Source organism: Bombina bombina, chromosome 5 (assembly GCF_027579735.1).
Source record: "Bombina bombina isolate aBomBom1 chromosome 5, aBomBom1.pri, whole genome shotgun sequence".
Classification (NCBI taxonomy): Eukaryota; Metazoa; Chordata; class Amphibia; order Anura; family Bombinatoridae; genus Bombina; species Bombina bombina.
Genome location: NC_069503.1, coordinates 319,624,069 through 319,638,919, shown reverse-complemented (window position 1 = coordinate 319,638,919; position 14,851 = coordinate 319,624,069).

Below are 14,851 nucleotides of genomic sequence, written 5' to 3'. Positions count from 1 at the left end.
ATTATTAACCCCTAATCTGCCGACCAAATCTCGCCGCTATTCTAATAAATGGATTAACCCCTAAAGCTAAGTCTAACCCTAACCCTAACACCCCCCTAAGTTAAATATAATTTAAATCTAACGAAATAAATTAACTCTTATTAATAAATTATTCCTATTTAAAGCTAAATACTTACCTGTAAAATAAACCCTAATATAGCTACAATATAAATTATAATTATATTATAGCTATTTTAGGATTTATATTTATTTTACAGGTAACTTTGTATTTATTTTAACCAGGTACAATAGCTATTAAATAGTTAAGAACTATTTAATGGCTAAAATAGTTCCAAGATGGCGTCCCTCGAATTCCGATTGGCTGATAGGATTCTATCAGCCAATCGGAATTAAGGTAGGAAAATTCTGATTGGCTGATGGAATCAGCCAATCAGAATCAAGTTAGATCCGATTGGCTGATTCAATCAGCCAATCAGATTGAGCTCGCATTCTGTTGGCTGTTCCGATCAGCCAATAGAATGCGAGCTCAATCTGATTGGCTGATCGGATCTTGGATGACGTCCCTTAAAGGAACCGTCATTCGTCGGGAAGTCGTCGGAAGAAGAAGATGGGTCCGCGGTGGAGGTCTTCAAGATGGAGCCGGTCCTCATCGGATGAAGATAGAAGATGCTGCTTGGAAGAAGATGGTTGCCGGTCCGGATCTACTCTTCTTCCCGGATAGGATGAAGACTTTGGACCCTCTTCTGGACTTCTTCAGCCGTCGGATGATGGATGTCTAGCCCCCGCTTGGGCTTGGATGAAGATTTCGGAGCCTGGAACGATTGGTGATACCTGGCATGGTGAAGACAAGGTAGGAAGATCTTCAGGGGCTTAGTGTTAGGTTTATTTAAGGGGGGTTTGGGTTAGAATAGGGGTATGTGGGTGGTGGGTTGTAATGTTGGGGGGGTATTGTATGTTTATTTTTACAGGCAAAAGAGCTGAATTCTTTGGGGAATGCCCCGCAAATGGCCCTTTTCAGGGCTGGTAAGGTAAAAGAGCTTTGAACTTTTGTAATTTAGAATAGGGTAGGGCATTTTTTTATTTTGGGGGTCTTTGTTATTTTATTAGGGGGCTTAGAGTAGGTGTAATTAGTTTAAAATTGTTGTAATTTTTTTCTAATGTTTGTAAATATTTTTTTTATTTTTTGTAACTTAGTTCTTTTTTATTTTTTGTACTTTAGTTAGTTTATTTAATTGTATTTATTTGTAGGTATTGTATTTAATTAATGTATTGATAGTGTAGTGTTAGGTTTAATTGTAGATAATTGTAGGTATTTTATTTAATTAATTTATTGATAGTGTAGTGTTAGGTTTAATTGTAGATAATTGTAGGTATTTTATTTAATTAATTTATTGATAGTGTAGTGTTAGGTTTAATTGTAACTTAGGTTAGGATTTATTTTACAGGTAATTTTGTAATTATTTTAACTAGGCAGCTATTAAATAGTTATTAACTATTTAATAGCTATTGTACCTGGTTAAAATAATTACAAAGTTGCCTGTAAAATAAATATTAATCCTAAAATAGCTAAAATATAATTATAATTTATATTGTAGCTATATTAGGATTTAATTTACAGGTAAGTATTTAGATTTAAATAGGAATAATTTATTTAATAAGACTTAATTTATTTCGTTAGATAAAAATTATATTTAACTTAGGGGGGTGTTAGTGTTATTATTATTATTATTATTTATTTATTTATAAAGCGCCAACAGATTCCGCAGTGCTGCCCATGGGTACAAGGATAACAGTACAGTGGAGAAACAATACGATAAGACACAAAATTTTACAGACAAATACAGGGGGAGTTGAGGGCCCTGTTCCCGTGGGAACTTACAATCTAGATGGGTAGGAGGATTGGAAACAGGAGGTGGGGACTGCAGAGGTGAGAATGATATTAGTGAGGAGATAGAGGGCAACTGTTAGTTAGTTGGTTAGTTTGTTAATAAGTCGGGTGATAAGCTTCCCTGAACAGAAAGGTCTTTAGGGAACGTTTAAAGGAGGAGAGAGTCTAACCCTAGTGTTAGGGTTAGAATTAGCTTAAGGGGGTTAAACAATTTATTAGAGTAGCGGTGAGCTCCGATCGGCAGATTAGGGGTTAATACTATTTATTATAGGGTTATTGAGGCGGGAGTGAGGCGGATTAGGGGTTAATACATTTATTTTACTAGCGGTGAGCTCCGGTCGGCAGATTAGGGGTTAATAATTGTAGGTAGCTGGCGGCGACGTTGTGGGGGGCAGATTAGGGGTTAATAAATATAATATAGGGGTCGGCGGTGTTAGGGGCAGCAGATTAGGGGTACATAGGGATAACGTAGTTGGCGGCGGTATACGGAGCGGCAGATTAGGGGTTAAAAATTTAAATATAGTGGCGGGGATGTGGGGAGACCTCGGTTTAGGGGTACATAGGTAGTTTATGGGTGTTAGTGTACTTTAGAGCACAGTAGTTAAGAGCTTTTTGAACCGGCGTTAGCCCAGAAAGCTCTTAACTACTGACTTTTTTCTGCGGCTGGAGTTTTGTCGTTAGAGTTCTAACGCTCACTTCAGCCACTACTCTAAATACCAGCGTTAGAAAGATCCCATTGAAAAGATAGGATACGCAATTGACATAAGGGGATCTGCGGTATGGAAAAGTCGCGGCTGGAAAGTGAGCGTTAGACCCTTTAATGACTGGCTCCAAATACCAGAGGGCGGTAAAAACCAGCGTTAGGAGCCTCTAACGCTGGTTTTGACGGCTACCGCCCAACTCTAAATCTAGGCCATAGTGTTTTATTTTTGTTCTTGTTTCTTCTAGTCCAAGTTGGTATTTATAATCTTAATGTTATAAATTCAAGCTATAGAATTTTCATTGTCTTACTTATAGGTTTTGTTTTTACTCTACCTATTTTCTCTTTTGTTTGGATATGAGGGGGTTAATTTGACTGCCTCACTTTCAAATAAAAGTGCTGAGTTTAGACACAGACTTTAGTCTATGAGTAAGCGCCTGTTGTGGTGTGAAACATGTTAGACTGTCTGTCACCTATACTGCCTTGTCTGCATGTATTCTTTTTAATATTGCCTCAATAAAGTGTTATTGTTTTTAAACACTATTGCGGTTTGGAGAGTGCCTGCCTATTTTTGTTTTTGCTACTATTTCGGCTTGATTCGCCGACACGGCTACGGCATTCCAGGAGGTCAGGAGTTTAACGCCCACACAGACTCTGGGGTTTCTGGGTCAGGAGCCGCTTGCCAAGGTTGCGGTAATCTCTACGTTTGTAAGCACATTGGATTATATTATTAACCCCTAATCTGCCGCTCCGGACACCACCTCCACCTACATTATACCCATGAACCCCTAATCTGCTGCCTCCAACATCGCCGACACCTGCATTATGTTTATTAACCCCTAATCTGCTGCCCCCAACATCGCTGCCACTATAATAAAATTATTAACCCCTAAACCTAAGTCTAACCCTAACACCCCCCTAATTTAAATATAATTTAAAATAATCGAAATAAAATTATTACAATTAAATAAATTAATCCGATTTAAAACTAAATACTTACCTATAAAATAAACCCTAAGATAGCTACAATATAACTAATAGTTACATTGTATCTATTTTAGGATTTATTTTTATTTTACAGGCAACTTTGTATTTATTTTAACTAGGTAGAATAGTTATTAAATAGTTATTAACTATTTAATAACCACCTAGCTAAAATAAATACAAAAGTACCTGTAAAATGAAACCTAACCTAAGTTACAATTACACCTAACACTACACTATAACTAAATTAAATCCCTAAACTAAATACAATTAAATAAAATAAAGTACAAAAAAAACACTAAATTACAGAAAATAAAAAATAATTACAATTTTTTAAACTAATTACACCTAATCTAATCCCCCTAATAAAATAAAAAAGCCCCCCAAAATATTAAAAATCCCTACCCTATACTAAATTACAAATAGTAATCAGCTTTTTCACCTGTAAAAAAAAATACAATACCCCCCCAACATTAAAACCCACCACCCACACACCCAACACTACTTTAAAACCCACCCAATCCCCCCTTAATAAAACCTAACACTAACCCCTTGAAGATCACCCTACCTTGAGACGTTTTCACCAAACCGGGCAGAAGTGGTCCTCCAGACGGCCAGAAGTCTTCATCTGATCCGGGCAGAAGAGGACCTCCAGGCGGCATCATCTATTTTCATCCATCCGGAGCGGGTCCATCTTCAAGCCAATCGACGTGGAGCATCCTCTTCTACTGGCTGATTGGAACAGCCAATAGAATGCAAGCTCAATGCTATTGGCTGATTGGATCAGCCAATAGGATTGAACTTCAATTCTATTGGCTGATTGCATCAGCCAATAGGATTTTTTCCTACCTTAATTCCGATTGGCTGATAGAATCCTATCAGCCAATCGGAATTCAAGGGACACCATCTTGGATGACTTCATTTAAAGGAACCTTCATTCGTCGGGAGTCATCGGAAGAAGAGGATGCTCCGTGTCGGTTGGCTTGAAGATGGACCCGCTCCGGATGGATGAAGATAGAAGATGCCGCCTGGATGAAGACTTCTGCCCATCTGGAGGTCCTCTTCTGCCCTGATAGGATGTAGACTTCTGCCCGTCTGGAGGACCACTTGTGCCCGGTTGGGTGAAGATGTCTCAAGGTAAGGTGATCTTCAAGGGGTTAGTGTTAGGTTTTATTAAGATTGGGTGGGTTTTAGAGTAGGGTTGGGTGTGTGGGTGGTGGGTTTTAATGTTGGGGGGGGTAAAAGAGCTGATTACTTTGGGGCAATGCCCCACAAAAATCCCTTTTAAGGGCTATTTGTAATTTAGTATAGGGTAGGGATTTTTATTATTTTGGGGGGCTTTTTTATTTTATTAGGCGGATTCGAATAGGTGTAATTAGTTTAAAAATTTGTAATAATTTTTTTATTTTCTGTAATTTAGTGTTGTGTTTTTTTGTACTTTAGTTTATTTTATTTAATTAATTAATTATAGTGTAGTGTTAGGTGTAATTGTAACTTAGGTTAGGTTTTATTTTACAGGTACTTTTGTATTTATTTTAACTAGGTAGTTATTAAATAGTTAATAACTATTTAATAACTATTGTACCTAGTTAAAATAAATACAAAGTTGCCTGTAAAATAAAAATAAACCCTAAGATACAAACATATGTAACTATTAGTTATATTGTAGCTAGCTTAGGGTTTATTTTATAGGACATATTTAGTTTTAAATAGGATTAATTTATTTAATTGTAGTAATTTTATTTAGATTATTTTAAATTATATTTAAGTTAGGGGGGGTTAGGGTTAGACTTAGATTTAGGGGTTAATACATTTAGTATAGTGGTGATGACGTTGGGGTGGCAGATAGGGGTTAATAAATGTAGGTAGGTGTCGGCGATGTTAGGGACGGCAGATTAGGGGTTAATAATATTTAACTAGTATTTGCGAGGCGGGAGTGTGGCGGTTTAGGGGTTAATATATTTATTAAAGTGGTGGCGATGTCCGGTCGGCAGATTAGGGGTTAAAAATGTTATTTAAGTGTTTGCAATGTGGGGGGGGGGGGGCTCGGTTTAGAGTTAATAGGTAATTTATGGGTGTTAGTGTACTTTTTAGCACTTTAGTTAAGAGTTTTATGTTACGGCGTTAGCCCATAAAACTCTTAACTACTAACTTTTAAATGCGGTATCAGTCTTGACAGGAGAGGGTGTACCACTCACTTTTTCCAAGACTCGTAATACCGGCATTAGGAAAATCCCATTGAAAAGATAGGATACGCAATTGACGTAAGGGGATTTGCGGTATGCTCGAGTCGCGGAAAAAAAGTGAGCGGTGAGCCTGTACCTGCCAGACTCGTAATACCAGCGGGCGTTAAAAAGCAGCGTTGGGACCCCTCAACGCTGCTTTTTAAGGCTAACGCAAGACTCGTAATCTAGGCATGTGAATGGTAATGTTTACAAATCGATAAAAAGGCTTTTGAATTTTGAGAGCTTTGTAACTTACCAATTAAAACAGTATTCCTCTCTTTATAGCTAATAAGCGATAATATAAACATTGGCGGGAATATAAAAAACAAAACTAAGTGGGCATCACACAATATGCAATCACCCACAGGGTGAGATAACACAGGCTGAGATCTCATATAATCATTGTTTATCTCTTTTGGGCAGGGTGATAGAGGCACAATCCCTGGGCCCCCTGATTTGGGGTGCCCAACTCTGTCATCAAAGGTGAGGGCATGAGAAGATTTAATGTACATTATGTATTTAGTTTATGAAGAAGTGTTTATGGTATCAGAATGTGTAATATATAGTGTTATTCGTTATGTAGGACACACTGTATGTGGTGACAGAGTATACAGGGGGATGAGCCACACATTTATCTTGCTCAGGGCCCTGCAAATGTTAAAGGTGGCTCTTAATTCATACCAATATATCTGTGGCTGTCATTGTTTCTTTCATTGTGACTTTTTATTTAAGCTTCAGAGGTTGATATTTTTGTAGGGTTAACATCCTAATTTAATATTTTTCCTTCCATCACTCAATAGGACATTAAAGCAAATCTGAAATTTTAACAGAAGTATTTTTTCTAATACAAAAAATCACAGGTTCTGTGATAACTCTATGTATGCCCTGTATTTTCACATCTAAAATCCCTCACACACAAGCGGAACACTGTCCTCCATATTGTTTCAACCATCATTTGCTTTGTAAAATTATGTCAATTGTTGCAGTTTTAACACAATATTCCTCCATTTTCTCCGAAGTACCTTTCCAATTTCCATGGAAAAGTTACATTTTTTCAATATTTTATTGCTGAAAGCTTCATCTGCTTTAACCTCAGATAAAATAATGTATTAATGTTCAGGTTTCTAATTTACTTTGTTTATTTTCTTTTTAATTTGCTTTAGTTTCTATTCAGTAAATGCAGGAAATTATTTATTTTATAACTAGATGTTCCTCCAAATATGTATTATACTATATTGACACTATTCAGGTTCTTTAGTCTTTAGAACTGGATAAGGATTTAATTTCTATTTAGCTTTAAAAAAAACATTCATTATATTTGTTTTCAAGTCCTTGTGATAGGCTACTTTTGTTCCTTTATTGACATATTATTTGTTAAATTGTCAGATAGTGATAAAGGCAAAAATCCTTCATCCTATACATTTTTGTATAATTAATTTCTTGTCTGGGTTTTTAATTTTCATCTTTTTAAACCTACAAAGCCCTAGATTACAATTTGCGCGCTATCGTCAGCTTAAGGAGCACAAACGAGATGAAACAGTGTTTAATGTACGCAAATTTGTTTGTACAAACTTACAGTAATTTAGGCTCCCCATATTTACGTGAATTCAAAGCTCAAGTAAAGAGTTTGGGCTGAGAAAAAAAGTTGCACTAAGTATATATAAAAAAAAGATAAAAATGTTCCACCTACACTATCCACCCCCTACACTATTAATCCCTAAACTGCCACATCCCCACCAAAAATGATACAGCTACACTATTAACACCTAAACTGCCACATAGTCCACAGCAAATTACCCCACTACACTATTAACACCTAACCGTCACATAGCATTTTGTAATGCAAGTATTTTTTAGTTTTTGTAATGGTAGTGTTTATTTTTGTAATTAACGGGGTCTTAGGTTAGAGGGTTTTTTTGGAGGGTAGCTGTTAGGGGGCATTTTGAGATGGGGTTTGGGGGTAGTTTGTGATTGGGGATGCAGTGGTTAGGGGGTTAATAGTGTTAGGGTATTAATTGGTTAGAGGTTAGTTTGCGATGAGGGGGTCTGGCTTTAGGGGTATTTTGTGATGGGGATGTGGTGGTTAGGGGGCTAATAGTGTATGGAGTTTTTTGTAATGGGGGTTGTGGTGGTTAGAGGTTAATAGTGTAGGGTGTTTATTGCAGTGGGGATTGTGGCAGTTAGGTGGTTAATAGGTTAGGGGGTCATTTGCGATGGTAATTTAAGTGTTTTTATTTTTTGTAATGGTATTGTTTATTTTTGTAATTTAGGGGGTCTTAGGTTAGAGTTTTTTTTTGGGGGGTAGCTGTTGGGAAGTTAGGGAATATTTTGTGATGGGGGTTAGGGTTAGTTTGCGATTGGGGATTTTGCGGTTAGGGGATTAATCGGTTAGAGGTTAGTTTGCAATAGGGGGTGTTGCAGTTTGGGGTTAATAGTGTAGGGAGTTTATTGTGGTGGGGGTTGCAGAGGTTTAGAGGTTATAAGAGTAGGAGGCTTATTTCCAAGGGGTTAACACATGAGTGTAGGTGTTAGGTTTTATTTAACATTGTGGCTCCATTGAATTCAATGGGTTTACTGTGATATCCCAAACACAATATCCTCTAGTTAACTTCATGCACGCGCCGGGGTTTCGTGTGAGCGAAAACTCTGATGCGCACAAAAAGTTAACCTCTAGTGATGTTAATGCTCGAGTGGGAGTAGTATTAACCACTCCACTTGAAATCTAGCCTAAAGTAGGCCTAACAAATCAATTGTCACTGTATTTTATTGGTGATATATCTGATTTAATAAGCACCTTTAAGGTCACAACACAGGGTCAGTCCCAATGAAAATTAGTTCATGCTCTTCTTTTCATATTTTATAGTGGTAGCTTTTTTATTCTTGTCACTGTGTTGTCATCTTAAGTTCCCCCAATATATTGTCAGACTCATCAAAAGCACCTGAGAAGCCCCATCTTGTTATACAGTTTCCAGTACAGGCAGTCCCCAGGTTATAGGTTCTGTAGGTTTGTTCTTAAGTTGAATTTGTATGTAAGTTGGAACAGGCACTTTTTTTAGGTGAAACTCTAGCCAAACATTTTTTTTTGTTTTGGATAGCATAGGATAAAGTTTGTTTTGCTATCTGTGCCCCTGTTCAGAAAATTTCACATCACTTTCTGTCCTTGTGACAATTGGATTTTCAGTATTTTGGATTATCCTGGAAAGAAGGATTGTCGATAAAGCTCTATTTTCTCTGTATGTAAGTACGAGTTGTACTTAAGTCGGATGTCTGTAACTCGTCTTTGAAAAATCCATTTCTACCATGACACTCAGAAGACACCTCTATAAGGGAAGTCCATGGACAAAATCCCATAGCTTAGTATTATGGATAGAACTAGAAAAACACAACATCAACACCTGCATACTTTGGCAAATATAGTGTGGCTGGCTGATAAGAACATTTCTACTATCAGTAATGGAGCAAGCCTTACCCAAAAATAAAATAAAACCAGGTTTCTTCAGCATAGGTACATCTGATTTTAAAACACAAAAAATGTTGTTGTATGCAAAGGTTTGGGCACCCCTTACCAAATAACATATTGTATTTGTTTCCTAAGTGAAAAGAAGTTAAAAGGACAGTAAAGTCAAAATTAAACTTAAATGGATTGGATAGCGAATAACATTTTAAAGAACTTCCAATTCAATTCTATTATCAATTTTGCTTATTTTTTTGGTATCCTTATGATGAAGCGTAATCCTAGGTGAGCTCAGACGTGAGTGTGCCTGTCTTTAGCCATCTGGCAGCAAAGTTGGCAACAATGCTCCTATCAGCCTAGCTAGGTTTACGCTTCAACAAAGGATACCAAGAGAATAAAGCAAATTTGATAATAGGAGTAAATTGGGAAGTTTTTTAACATTGTATGCCCTATCTGAATCATGAAAGTCTCATTTTGTCTTTCCTGTCCCTTTAACACAAACTCTGAAGCTACTTCTGGAACCTTTTAGGTTGTTGTGTTTAACATGGCTCCTCTAAGCAGCTTACTTACGTAAAAATACTTGATTCAGTCAGAGGTGACACCTGTCCACAACCAACAATCTGTTTGGTCTTCAAGAAAAGCTGCTCCTTTCCACGCAAATTTCAGGTAGCGTACATCTGGGATACACAAAAAAGGGGGAAGTGTCTCTTGCAATGGTGCTTTATTGCCACTAAGACCAAAGAAATAACATACACAACCAATATACTAGCAAAGTTTGGCTCACCAAGAACGTTCTGCAAGTGCAGGCTCAAACCATTAGCAGCCATCAAGCTGACTGGAAGAAGGATGTCCCATATTTTTTTCTTTCACAATTCAGAGTGTTCCATTTTAAACAACTTTTCAATGTATTTCTATTATCTAATGTATTTTGTTTTCTTTGTGTCCTTTGTTGAAAAGTATACCTAGGTAGGCTCAGAAGCTGCTGATTGGAGGTGGCGCATATATGCTTCTTGTTATTGACTTTGAGCTAGCTACCAGCATTGCTTTACTGCTAGGGATGGACGAATGTTTCTAAACATTTGAAATTTAAAACAAATTTTGAAACATTTGTTCGTTCTAATCGAATTTCGAATGTTTATATAACATTCTAACATTCTATTTTTTAAGCCAATAGAATGCAAGCTCAATCCTATTGGCTGATTGGATCAGCCAATAGGATTGAACTTCAGTCCTATTGGCTGATCCAATCAGCCAATAGGATTTTTCCTACCTTAATTCCGATTGGCTGATAGAATCCTATCAGCGATTCGGAATTCAAGGGACGCCATCTTGGATGACGTCATTTAAAGGAACCTTCATTCTTCGCTTGGACTTCGTTTGATGAGGATGCTCCGCGTCGGCTGGATTGAAGATGGACCCGCTCCGCTCCGGATGGATGAAGATAGAAGATGCCGCCTGGATGAAGCCTTCTGCACAACTGTAGGTCCTCTTCTGCCCGGATTGGATGAAGACTTCTGCCCCTCTGGAGGACCACTTGTGCCCGGCTGGGTGAAGACGGCTCAAGGTAGGGTGATCTTCAAGGGGGTAGTGTTAGGTTTTATTAAGGGGGGATTGGGTGAGTTTTAGAGTAGGATTCGGTGTGTGGGTGGTGGGTTTTAATGTGGGGGGGTGTATTGTATTTTTTTTTCCAGGTAAAAGAGCTGATTACTTTGGGGCAATGCCCCGCAAAAGGCCCTTTTAAGGGCTATTTGTAATTTAGTATAGGGTAGGTATTTTTATTATTTTGGGGGGCTTATTTATATTATTAGGGGGATTAGAGTAGGTGTAATTAGTTTTAAAAAAATTTAATTATTTTTTATTTTCTGTAATTTAGTGTTTGTTGTTTTTCATACTTAGTTTATTTAATTTAATTGTATTTAATTGTAGGTAGTTTAGGTAATTAATTTAATGATAGTGTAGTGTTAGGTGTAATTGTAACTTAGGTTTGGGTTTATTTTACAGGTAAATTTGTATTTATTTTAACTAGGTAGTTATTAAATAGTTAATAACTATTTAATAACTATTCTACCTAGTTAAAATAAATACAAAGTTGCCTGTGAAATAAAAATAAACCCTGAGATAGCTACAATGTAACTATTACTTATATTGTAGCTAGCTTAGGCCTAGATTTGGAGTTTGGCGGTAGCCGTGAAAACCAGCGTTAGAGGCTCCTAACGCTGGTTTTAGGCTACCTCCGGTATTTGGAGTCATTAAAAAAAGGGTCTAACGCTCACTTTTCAGCCGCGACTTTTCCATACCGCAGATCCCCTTACGTAAATTGTGTATCCTATCTTTTCAATGGGATTTTTCTAACTCCGGTATTTAGAGTCGTGTCTGAAGTGAGAGTTAGAATTCTAACGACAAAACTCCAGCCGCAGAGAAAAGTCAGTAGTTAAGAGCTTTCTGGGCTAACGCCGGTTCATAAAGCTCTTAACTACTGTACTCTAAAGTACACTAACACCCATAAACTACCTATGTACCCCTAAACCGAGGTCCCCCCACATCGCTGCAACTCGATTAAATTTTTTTAACCCCTAATCTGCCGACCGCCACCTACGTTATCCTTATGTACCCCTAATCTGCTGCCCCTAACACCGCCGACCCCTATATTATATTTATTAACCCCTAATCTGCCCCCCACAACGTCGCAGCCAGCTACCTACACTATTAACCCCTAATCTGCCGTCCGCACGCCGCCGCCAGCTACATTATAGCTATGTACCCCTAATCTGCTGCCCTAACATTGCCGACCCCTATATTATATTTATTAACCCCTAACCTGCCCCCCACAACGTCGCCGCCACCTACCTACAATAATTAACCCCTAATCTGCCGGCCGCAAAGAGCCGCCACCTACATTATAGCTATGTACCCCTAATCTGCTGCCCCTAACACCGCCGACCCCTATATTATATTTATTAACCCCTAACCTGCCCTCCCTAACATCGCCAACACCTAACTTCAATTAATAACCCCTAATCTGCCGACCGAATCTCGCCGCTATTCTAATAAATGTATTAACCCCTAAAGCTAAGTCTAACCCTAACACTAACACCCCCATAAATTAAATATAATTTTAATCTAACGAAATTAATTAACTCTTATTAAATAAATTATTCCTATTTAAAGCTAAATACTTACCTGTAAAATAAATCCTAATATAGCTACAACATAAATTATAATTATATTATAGCTATTTTAGGATTACAAATTATTGAAATGTGTGCACTCTATCTTGATCACAAACAAAAACAATTTTGGTGCTAGCAGTCATAATGAAATATTAAAAACTAAACTACCAATAGCAAATGAATAAATAAGAGAGTAGTCACAGCTAAAAGTAAATGCTGTGAAAAAGAATGACAAGGCAGCACACAAATTGCATAAATAACGAGTGGTTTATTTGCTAAACCTACACATGTCAAAAACAAAATTCACAAAACCCTTAATTGCAATAAAAAGAGTGACTATTAAACCCAGGCCTGGTTGGTACTGTTATCTGACACACTACTGTAAAACTACGGTTATTACAAATAATGTTCGAAGTATATAACATATCTTAAACTATGCGCTGTTATAAATGAACAATGTGTGAAAGATAAACTGTTGCAACATAATTCAAAATAGACACAGATTAACAATGTCCGTTTTAACAGAGCACTTAGTGTGAATCACACGCTCTGTGAATGAAATGTGTTACAAAGAAGCAGTTCCAGCGTTTCTTATTGGGAAACCAACTGTAATAGAATTACTGAGCAAACAGTCTCACCACATTCGCGGTACAAAGTTCCAGTATTTGCTCCAACACTAGCTTGTATAATTACCACTTGATCACTCCAAGCTTTGCATGTTTCTCATGCCGGATCCTGGTAATTCTCCAAACAAAGCGGTTTGTGTTAAGGCTCCATTGCGGTTAATGCCTCCTGGTATTTACAAAACCGGAACTTCCATTCAAGACTGCTGCATGCTTGTCAGTTGTTAAAACCACATAAAGTAACTCGGTATGCTTCAGACCAGCTGCCAGGGACTTGGCACTCCACTTCAAACAGTTGCCGCTTCACAAAACGTCAGGCATGACGCGTTTCGCCCCTCCCCTTGGTGGGCTGACTTTAGGGCTTCATCGGATGCTTGCTTCTGGTGATAACACCCCTTTTATAGCTCAATAGCTAATTTAAATTTTTAATTGATGAAAGTTTTGGCACCATATTGCAACCTCATATTCAAAGATAAACGAAAAACTTTCAATTGCACAAACATCATATTTGTTAAATAATTACATGTTATGCAACATATATTTGGGTTTATTCTTTTTCATTCCGGGATGGCAGAATCAGAACTACACAATGTATTTACCATTGCAATTTTTTACATCTCAAAACTTTGCTTATCTTTTAAGCCAAACTAATGACTATTACATACACAACTGAAATAATGTAAGTATAGAGATACCAAAGGTTTTTTAGCATTTATCCCCTACTAGGGAAAAGTTCTACAGAAAGCATGAGAAATCTATTTTTTCATTAAGGCCATTTGGAGCCAGTGTATTTAATCGATAAATCCATCGGGATTCATTCCTTAATAGCATATTGTCAACATCACCACCGCGGCGGTGCTGTTTTATGTGCTGAATGCCAGTTACTTTCATAATAGTAAAATCAGAATTATGATATAATTCAAAGTGTCTGGCCACTGGGCTATCCTGCTCTTTGTTCTTAATGTCATCCCTATGCTCTCTGACTCGATCTTTCAGATCACGCTTAGTTTTCCCTATGTAAAATAGGGGGCATGAGCAGTGCAAGAGTTAAATGACACATGTGGTGTTGCAGGTTATCCACTGTTTTATATTGTATTGTCTACCTGTTAAAGTTTCAAATTCACATGTTTTTTGTATGAACCTGCAATACACGCAATGCCCACAAGGGCTACAGCCTTGCCATTTGCCTCTTGTGCTTAACCAATTGGTTTTCAGTTCTCTTATGTATTCACTTCTAACAAGCTTATCCTTAAGACTATCAGCTCTGCGTGCTGTCAACAAAGGGAAGTCTCCTACATAATCTTTCAGTTCAGTATCAATAGTCAACATATGCCAATATTTATTCATTATGTCTCTAAGTTTGCCCCAGTGTGCATTATACTTAGTTATGAGGCGTACCTTATCACCATTCCTTTTAACTGCATTATGTTTGTAGAGCAGATCATTTCTTATGCTGTTTCTAGCCCTCGTCCAGGCCCTTTTTACCTGTCTCTTAGAATATCCTCTTTCAAGGAACCTAGACGACATCTCTTTGGCCTGTGATTCAAACTCCTCTAAGTCGGAACAATTCCTTCGTAACACATTTCAATAATTTGTAATTTGGACACATGCAGCTGATTTAATGCTGTTTCAGTTGAGCACCTATCTTTGATTACGAACCGAGTGGAGTCTATTTATTATTTGGTATCCTCCATATTGTCAAGAACTCTGTTGTTTTTCATTCTGGGGTGGCAAAATGGCATTTAAAATTACTGATGAAAGATGGCAAAGTGATGTGAGTGAAGCTTTTAAAGCCACAATTATCATT